This window comes from Vulpes lagopus, chromosome 4, assembly GCF_018345385.1.
Source record: "Vulpes lagopus strain Blue_001 chromosome 4, ASM1834538v1, whole genome shotgun sequence".
NCBI classification, from domain to species: domain Eukaryota; kingdom Metazoa; phylum Chordata; class Mammalia; order Carnivora; family Canidae; genus Vulpes; species Vulpes lagopus.
The window spans coordinates 120459562-120469548 of NC_054827.1; the positions used below are offsets into that span (position 1 = coordinate 120459562).

The window sequence follows — 9987 nt, forward strand, 5'->3', positions numbered from 1 at the left end:
AGAAATGGAAACAAATATGTATGCAAAAATTTGTGCATGAATATTCACAGTGGCATTATTTTTAACACCCCAAAATGGAAACAATGTGCATGAATATTCACAGTGGCATTACTTTTAACACCCCAAAATGGAAACAATCCACATATCCATCAACTGATGAATGCGTAAACAAGATGTAGGCTATCCATACAATGAAATAGTATTGGATGAACCTCAAAAGTGTTGCATCGAGAGAAGTCAGACACAAAAGATTACATGTTGTGTGATCCTACCTACATGTAATGTTCAGCATGGGCAAATATGTAGAGGTTAAAGTGGACTAGTGGCTGCCAGCAGCTGGAGAATGATTCCTAACAGGGCCAAGATTTCTTCTGGAGTGATGAAAACATTCTGGGAATAAATAGCACTGCCGATTGCCCCACTCTGGACTGTGCACTTCATTTTTTTAAAAAGATTTTATTTATTTATTTGACGGGGGAGAGACAGAGAGAGATGAGAGAGAGGGCAAGCGCACGAGCAGGGGGTTGGGGCAGAGGGAGGGAGAACCAGACTCCTCACTGTGTAGGGAGCCCAATTTGAGGCCTCCATCCAGGACCCCCGGATCGTGGCCTGAGCCATCCAGATGCCCTAAGTGGTGCACTTCAGATGGATGAATCGTATGGGGAGTTACATCTCAACAAAACAAGAATTTTTTTTTTTTTTAAGGTAAGCCACAGCTCTTGGCAGAGTCCAAGTGCTTCAAAGTGCAAGCTATAGGGCAGCTCTTGGCTTTCTGGATTTCCATGCCCTGACTGCAGTCCTGTCACTCCTCACACCCCCTCCCTGCAGGCCAGGGCACCACCCTGTGAGTCCCTTCCTGCTCCCCTCCAGCTGCTTGCAGACTCTCAGCCCCGGCCACTCTCACTCTTCATCACCTGCTGAAACTGTCCTGATGGATGGAGGGCTCCCAGACTTGACTCTGCAGAGCCGCATGCTCATCCGGCAGTTTTCTTGACACTCCTCTGTTCTCATGATCTAGAGGTCCTCAAGCTCTGAATGTTCAAACCCCGGGCTCCTTGGCCCAGCCTTTCCTCCTGCAGACCCAGGTCCATACTGCCAGTTCCCATGGTTCCCGAGTGCCAAGCTGGAATTCTCTTCTCTGACTCCAAACCTGGATGGTCACCAACCCCCCTCCCCCAGTGCACCTCATTAACACCTATGGAATCCTTTCTTAACTCTGCAACTATTAAATCGGTCACAATACTGTGCAACCCTCGAGCAATCGCTGAGGGTAGGTGGCCGCTAAGCAGCTACACCATGTCAATGGTGCTTGCAGCCCCAGGCGTTATCAGCACTCTTATGTTCCAGGTGAGCAAACTGGAAGCTTGTTAGAGTGAAGTAAGTTGCCGGAGATCTACAGCTGTCAGCACACCAACCTCAAACCCCATGATCCTAAGCAGCCAGGAAGATCCCCAGGGCCCCATGCTGCCTGGCGGCACCCACATTACTGCAGATGGTGCAGCTGCTGCCACCAAGGGGCCTGACGTGAGCACTGACGAGCTGGGTGAACTTAGCTGTCTCTTCACCTCTTGGGTGTCAGGGTGACCACATGGTAATGCTAGCCTACTGCCTGCTGTCTAGGCTGCTGCAATTCACGGGGGCCTTGGAGCTGCCCCCCGCAGGACATCGTTACAGTAGCAACAGCCCTGACTCTAAATGCAGACTGATCGTTCTCCCTTTAGGTGACAGCTGAGTGGCGGCCTCATGGGACAGTGTCTGAAATCCTCAAACGGTCTCTCCTGTCCCTGGCACCCGCACTCTTGCCCCCGGCAACTATTAAACCAATCACAATACTGCGCAACCATTGAGCAATCACTGAGGGCAGGTGTGCCCCCGGGCCTTTGCACAACCGCTCCCTCCACCCCGGCCAGGCACTTGGTCCCCGCGCCGCCCGCGCTCCCAGCCCCACGGCCCCGACCTTGGATCCCGCCAGGCCTTCCTGGTCGCCGGGTCCCCACACCGCCCGGCGCATACAGATGGCGCCCAGCAAATGTCCTCCGTCCCAAGGCGAGCGCGGCGCGTCCGGAAAGCCTAGAGCCGGGCTGGCAGCCCCGCACCACCTCCCGGCCTCCGTCCGCCCCTGACGTCATCACTCCGCGCCGCCCGCCAGTCGCCGGGGAGACGGCCGGGGGCGCTCCGGGGGTGGGGCGCGCGCGCGTGCGTGTCCGCATTCCGGGAGGTGGAGAACACGCGGGTTCCGCGGCCCCTGCAGGCCCGGGCGCCGCCCCTGGGTCAGAGCATGGCCAGCACCCGCTGAGGGGCTGCACCGCGGGCTCCGCCGCTCCCGTCCAGACCCCCGCCCCCCCACACCCCCGTCCAGACCCCGGCCCCCAGACCCCTCAGACCCCCCTCCAGACCCCGGGTCCCCCACACCCCGACCCCAGACCCCCCTCCAGACCCCGGCCCCCAGACCCCTCAGACCCCCCTCCAGACCCCGGCCCCCCACACCCCCGTCAAGACCCCCGACCCCCGTCCAGACCCCAGACCCCCGTCCAGACCCCGCCCCTCCACACCCCCGTCCAGACCCCAGACCCCCGGCAGCCCCCCCCCACCCCCACCGCCGTCCAGCTGTGTCCAGCCGCTGCCCCTCGGTTCCTCGGTTCACCGCCCAGGCCTGCCCGCCTCCTCGGGGCAGCTCTCTCCCTTCCTGCGAGTTCAGGTTGGTCAGTTGAGAATTCAGGGTTAATAACAAACGGGAGTCTCCTTGAGCACAAAGGATCATCTGTTAGAGCAGCAAAGGGGTAAGTGTGTTTAAACCCCCAGAAAACACGAAGCACATGGCTACATAAGGATCACAGATTATTGTAGAACTTAAAATTTGGATATTTATTTGACCAACAGGGCAATAAGAGACTTCGCAGGCAAATATACTGCATTAGATGGTTGTTAGCAAACTTAGCTTCTCTGATATCCAGGAGTTTTAGTCAAGTAACCAAAGACCTGATAAAGACGAGACATAAAAACCTTGGCTTTCTGGGCAGACAGCAGAGAATAAAAAAAACAACTTTGCTTACATGTTCTAATCAGAGCCGACCAACAATCCAAGAAAACTTTGTCTTTTTAACAGAGAGAAAAGTAGAATTTCAGTCTTAACACCAGTGTAGGGTGTTAAAATCCATCCATTTTGATCTTAGTTGACCACACGTAAAACTCCATTCCCAAAATGTCCCTTCATAAGCCTTCTGCGACTCTTTTATTTATTCAGATTTTGAGCGACAGTCTTTTTTTTAAAACTCAGTCTTAATTACATTTATCAGAATTTTGACTCTTAGATGCCTTATTCCCCCGTGAAAACTAAGTAGTAAGCAATTGTGAACTGTTACACCATAATTCTTAGAATGTATGAATATAAATATATTTTATGATTTAAAAACATGTGTTTTCATAATACAATCTTTAAAGCACAAAGCATATTTACTAACGGACTCAAGTACCCTCAGCTTCTCTGCAATAAGAAGCCAAAGGCACAAACCTACATCCAGTAATTAATAATGCTCCATCCTATTTGGAAAAGACCTAGATGTCCGACAGACTCAATCTCATTTATCATCCAAGCAAAACTTTAGTTTCCAGTTAACAAAGACTTTGAAAGCTATCTTGGCAATTACCCATGAAACTTTTGAGACAAAATTAAGCACCATTTTTAGTCCTCTTTTTGCTAACAAATTGCAACGGAGATCGCATGAGTTTATTTGACCTTTAGTAAATTTTGGTAGGATGAAAGTTTCCTATTTAAAGCCGATGACTCTGAAGATATGTCTATCCTAATTAAACCAGCAAAAACTTAAATCAGTTTAAATACTGAATTATGTTCCACCTGGGACCGCTTAAAGGTCAATTTTTCCCCCATTGTCACTTTTTACCTGAGGCACCAATGAAGAAATCTGAAGCAGACAGTGTTAAATCCAAGGTGTTACTCTTCACTCCTTGCTGGTGAGGGAATGAGGAGGAGCCAAAGGTGCTGGAGGTACTCACTTGGTATAGGAATCAGTTATGCAGGCCACACCCAAGGTGGTGGAGCAACAGGAGGAGTATGGGGGGGGGGAGGTGCAGAAGAGGTGAGACAGAAAGGATCCTCATTCTAAACGTCCTGAGCGGGATCCCTGGGTGGCGCAACGGTTTGGCGCCTGCCTTTGGCCCAGGGCGCAATCCTGGAGACCCGCTATTGAATCCCACATCAGGCTCCCGGTGCATGGAGCCTGCTTCTTCCTCAGCCTGTGTCTCTGCCTCTCTCTCTCTGTGACTATCATAAAAAAAAAAAAAAAAAATCTAAACGTCCTGAGCTCGGACAGAGGAGCAGACGCCGTGTTTTTTTTCCACCAAAGTTGAAATATGCGGTTAATCATTCTCTGAGTTTTGTCCTAGGTCCCCAAATACCTGATAACATTTAAGAGCTGGATCCCAAACATGTTGCAGGATGTTAGCTTCAAGCAAATGTCTACTGATGCTGGCATCAATACTCCAACCTTTGATAATTTACAAAATAACACCTGTTGTTCACCTGACACCTTTGGACTCTTCCCTGGATCCTGGAGGAACAAGTACCCTAGACCCTTTGCCAAATAAGCCCCTAACTCAAAGCGAGGAAGAGACTCATTTTCATTTCCCCTCTGAGTCTCCCAGACACTCTGCTATTCATTGTCACCCACATTATTCAATAAACGGTTTTCACTTTCTCTGGCTTGTATTTGATTTCTGTCCTGCATGAAGCCAAGGACCCTCTTGGCTGGTTCTGTAGGAACTTCCCCTGTGTTCTCGGACTCAGTCTGCCCACATCAGGAGAACCTTCCCGTTACAAAAGCAGAAGGAAGAATCTGAATGCTGAGCCATGCAAATTAATTCTCCATCCAGGCAATGTTTCCAGCCATGGGTCTGTGACATCATTACAAGGGGCCCCAAGAGTGCCTGCAAATCTAATAATGGTCTAATAAAGGGGCGCCTGGGTGGTGCAGTTGGTTGAGCAACTGACTCTCGGATTTGGCTCAGGTTGTCATCTCAGGGTCATGAGATTGAGCCCCACATCTGGCTTTAAGCTCAGTGCAGAGTCTGCTTGAGATTTTTCTCTCTCTCTATCCTCATGCTGATGCTCTATCTTCCTCTCTCAATAAATGCATCTTTATAAAAACTAATGGTCTGGGACGCCTGGGTGGCTCAGCGAATAAGCATCTGCCTTTGGCCCAGGGTGTGATCCCAGAGTCCGGGGATCTGGTCCCACATCGGGCTCCCTGCATGGAGCCTGCTTCTCCCTCTGCCTATGTCTCTGCCTCTCTCTCTCTCTCTCTCTCTCTCTCTGTGCCTTTCATGAATAAATAAATAAATACAATCTTTAAAAAAAACTAAACAAATGGTCTAATCAAAACAGATGCCACCGTTTTTCTAATGGATATACTTTTGAGAGTAAGAAAAAAAATATAGAACAGTAAGTCACACCTTTAGATCAGTTCTTTCCAAAATTAACAACTACTACAAAGTAAGTTAGGTTCACATGTTTTATTGATATCAGATAAACATCTTTCCACTTGGGAATCATTTGAGCCTAGTGCCAAGTGACAGAGGGAGCAAGAACTGGCAGGCAGGCTTGCAGTGAAGCCGGAGGAACAGGTGGACTGGTACAGGGGAGAGGCGGGAAGGGCAGGGCAGCTGGCGAAAGGATGGGGGGATGACTTTGAACTATTGATTCTCTATCTCATGGGGTGGCGAGAGCACACAAAGCAGAGACTCCCAGGCCTCTCTCCCTCCTTTCCCTCCCTCCCTCTCTCTTCCTATGCTTTCTCAAATCACTGCACCTGTACCCCTCCCCCGCCCCGGCCGCCACCAGCTGCTCAGGGCTGACTCATAGCCAGCTTTGGTCTCATTACTTCATCTCTCCACTTAGATTCCTGCAGGGGTTGCTGGGTTCAGCGGTACCATTCCCAACTCTGACCCTGGCTTTTCTTTATACCCCATCTTCTGGTCTCTGCTTGCCAGCCCTCCAGTACCCCATATTGGATCTGCACCCCAGCCTTAGGACACTGCTTGACCTGTGTCTGACAGGGAGTGTGCTTTGAACATCTCTGGACCAGGTGGACCCTGAAACATCTTGGATGGTGGTGAGGTAGGGAGAGAGGAAGGGATCACACTCAAGTCTGGTTGTCCTGCCAGGACAGGACCTGGGTGGATGGAGACACCTTTGAGGCCAACCTAGGGGGAAGAGCCTTCAGGAAAAGAAAGGAATCCTGGTTTTGAACAGGTTTTGTTAGCTACTTGCGGTAAAACTGCCAGGAGTGGCCATGGAGCTGGTACAAACAGTAGGGGAGCAAAGACCTCTTGCAGTGACGCAGCTGATGATGAGCTGGCCGTCCTCTGCCGGGTCCCCACCCACCCACTCTTGATCATTTTGACATCTGCCCACCCCACCCCATTTGGCGCACCCATTCCTTTCTCATCTTCAGCCATTTGCTTTACTGGGCATCATTGGTAAGTGCAATGATTTGAACATGTCATGAATACTAAAGTTTCCTCCCAGACTCTGGCCCTTTGTCTCTCTCTATCTACGTCCTCCTTTCTCACCTGCCACCATCTGCCTCGCTTCTTCAGGACCTACAGAAGAGCAGGGCCAGCTACAAAGTACCTCCACCCCATTCCCTTCTCTCACAGACCTTTACCCTCAGTAATGAATAACTGGGTAGCTCCTGTGTGCCAAAAACTAAGCCAGGACTCTGGTGATAAATAAGAGAGATTTCTGATCTAAGGACACTTGTGTCCTCAAGGGAGGAGACAACACACAACAGTTGGCAATGAGACACAAATTTGTGGGGGCCATTTGGTTGGGAGGTCAGGGAAGTCCTGTCTAAGGAGAGGACATATAATCTCATTCTTTTCTTTCCTTTTCTTTTTAAAGACTTCATTTATTTATTTATATGAGAGAGAAAGAGCATGAGCAGGGACGGGACAGAGGAAGATGGAGAAGCAGGCCCCTCACTGAGCAGGGAGCCCAACGTGGGGCGTGATTCCAGGACCCCAAGGTCATGGCCCGAGCTGATGGCAGATGCTTCACCGACATAGCCACTCAGGTGCCCCTAACCTCATTTCTTAATTGGGAGAAGAGGCAAAGGCTCTCTTGGCAGAGGGAACACCCAGAGAAAAGACTAGCCTGGGAATGAGGAGAATGAGCAGACCCCTTGGCAGGAGCTTAGTGGGAGGAGTGGAGGGGCGGGGGGTTACAGCCTGGAAGAAGCAGCAAGTGGGCTTATGTGGAACTCTGCAGGTAGGAGCCAAGAGGCTGGTAAACCTTGTTCTTCGTTCCAGCAAAGAGCTGGCATGGTCTTATACAGGGATTCCTTCCCACTAAATATGGGCTTCTGGATTTATGACCTCTCTCTGCTGCACTCCTGTGACACCCAGCAGGGCAGCAGGGACAGGTCAGTCAGTGCCAGGACATGGTAAAGCCTCAGAGACCAAGAAGGGTCTGGACACATAGGAGCACACAGCCTGAAAGGCAAGAGAGGTTGAGGAATTGGGCTGCATTTAAATGAAATAACACGCTAGATGTACTTACAAAACCTAAGTGGACACCTTGCCTCGCTTCTGCCTGAAGGACTTCACATACCAAGCTGAACAAAGAGCCAACAGCACTTTGAATCCTGAGATCAACTTGAATCAACAAGCACACCCCTCTATTACCAGTCCCTGAGTTAGCAAAGCCTTTCCTAGGACCCCCAAGCTGCCCGGTAAGAAAATTGCCCTTGGCTGTGCTAATAATCTACCACTGTACACATGTGAGATGAGCTTCTTGGAAGAAAAATTTTTTTGTTTTTGTTTTTCCTACAGTGAACAAAGGATTATACCCTTGGGAACTGCTCTGTTTTGCTCTGTGCCCTTTATTTGGACAGCCAAGTCTTTTGAAGTGAGAGCTCCCTTGTAGAATTTTTCTTTTTTCTTTCTTTATTTTTTTTCCAGTGGAGCCTTCCTTTCACAGAATCCTACCCCCAAGACAGGAGGAGCCTTGGAGCACAGAAAACTTTCTTCTTTCTTTTCTTTTTTTTTTTTTTTTAAAGTAGATTCCATGTCCCACATGGGGCTTGAACTTAAAACCCTGAGACCAAGAGTCATATGCTCTTCTGACCGAGCCAGCCAGGTGGCCCCAAAACTCCCCTCTCTCCATAGCCTTTGAACCCTGTGCCTGTGTTAAGTGCTGTACTTTCATGTTTCATAACCATCATTATGGCCTGAAGCTTGCTCAAGTGCAGGATCGTATTCAGCTCTTTATTCTACATGCTTGGCTCAGCCCCACCCCCCATGTTAGCAATTGGTGAGATTTGTAATGACTCATCTTTTGGCTGTTCCAACTAAACTATGCCCCCGTGGACAGAGCTGGGGGTTGAATTCTGCCCCCTCTCCCCCCAGAAAGCAGGTCAAAATCCTAACCCACTGTACCTGTGGCCTTATTTGGAAATAGGGTCTTTGGAGAAGAGACATGGAGAAAGCGGAGGAGCAGGCTGTGTGACCACGGAGGCAGAGTTAGGTGGCTGCAGTCCAGGAATTCTAGCAATTGCTGGCAACCAGCAGAAATTGCGGGAGAGGCAAGAAGTGTTCTCTTTCAGAGCCTCCAGAAGTGTGAGAGATTGAATTCGTGTTGTTTTAAGCCTCCCAGTTTGTGGTGATCTGTTATAGCAGCCCCCAGGAAAGAAAGGAAGAAAGCAAGCCTCAGTGAAAATGGATTCGGGAGGAGCAGAGTGCCTGGGTGGCTCAGTCCATGGAGCATACGACTCTTGATTTCAGCTCAGGTTGTGAGATTGATCCCCGGAACCAGTTCCCTGGGATTGTCTCCCTCTGCCCCTCCATCTCTGTCTGTCAAATACATAAATAAGAGTTGGGGGCAGCCCGGGTGGCTCAGCGGTTTAGTGCCACCTTCAGCCCAGGGCGTGATCCTGGAGACCCGGGACTGAGTCCCAGGTCGCGCTCCCTGCATGGAGCCTGCTTCTCCCTCTGTCTGTGTCTCTGCCTCTCTCTCTGCATCTCTGTGTGTCTGTCATGGATAAATAAATTTAAATAATAAATAAATAAATCATTTATTAAATAATTAATAAATAAATTTAAATTAAAAAAAAAAGCACAGGCTTCCCTTGGGAAGCCCTGAAGGGAGAGTACTTACATCACCAGTAGAAAGAATTATTAGGGGGATCCCTGGGTGGCGCAGCGGTTTGGTGCCTGCCTTTGGCCCAGGGCGCGATCCTGGAGACCCGGGATCGAATCCCACGTCGGGCTCCCGGTGCATGGAGCCTGCTTCTCCCTCTGCCTGTGTCTCTGCCTCTCTCTCTCTCTCTCTCTGTGTGTGACTATCATAAATTGAAAAAAAAAAAAAAAGTAAAATCTTAAAAAAAAAAAAAAAAAGAAAGAATTATTAGGGACAAGAGAGGACATTTTTTCACATAGTAATTCCATCTCTTACTTTTAAGAAACAGAAGGATGATCCCTCTCTCCCCACCCCAGCAACAGTGCCCTAAGGGGGCTTGCAGCCAATGAGAAACTGGCTAACCTCAAACTTCTATTCTTCTCCCCCGAACTTCTGTTTAAGTCAAAACACCCCTCTCCAATTTCCTCCTAAAAACCTAATATAAGCTGACCTTTCCTTCCTCCCTCCAACTTGCCTTACACTGTAGCTTGCACCTCCGAACTGCTATTTCTCCGTCATCCCCGAATAAACTCAATTTGCCAGTAAAATCACTGGCTCTTTACTGTTCATGTTTGACAGCGCAGACAGCATAGACCCTCGAGGTCCAAGGCCGAGGGAGGGCGTGAACATCACCCGGTGAGGTCTCCCCACGTGGAGGCCGGCGCGTGCCTTCTCTCCGACAGATCGCTCTGCCGAGCCTAGCCTCGAGCTGGGGCTCGCTTCCTCTCGACTCCGCACAGACCCTCCAGCGAGCGACTAAAGCCCCCCGCGGAGCGACCCGGGCACCGAGAGGA

The 9987-nt window shown here is 49.9% G+C and overlaps 1 protein-coding gene across 7 annotated transcripts in view; it reads right to left on the reverse strand.

Annotated features, from left to right (window-relative positions):
- ACOX3 (acyl-CoA oxidase 3, pristanoyl) overlaps positions 1 to 9312 on the reverse strand; it is a 56466-nt gene extending 47154 nt beyond the window's left edge. For 3 of the 7 annotated variants that reach the window (XM_041751679.1, XM_041751686.1, XM_041751683.1), the window contains exon 1: positions 3903 to 4248. The gene's annotated coding sequence lies outside the window, so the exon portion shown is untranslated. Of the gene's footprint in view, positions 1 to 1957; positions 2341 to 3902; positions 4249 to 9172 lie in introns of those variants that run through there. The other 4 variants (XM_041751680.1, XM_041751685.1, XM_041751682.1 and 1 more) reach the window with 2 other exon arrangements.
- Between the last annotated feature and the right edge of the window lie 675 nt (positions 9313 to 9987).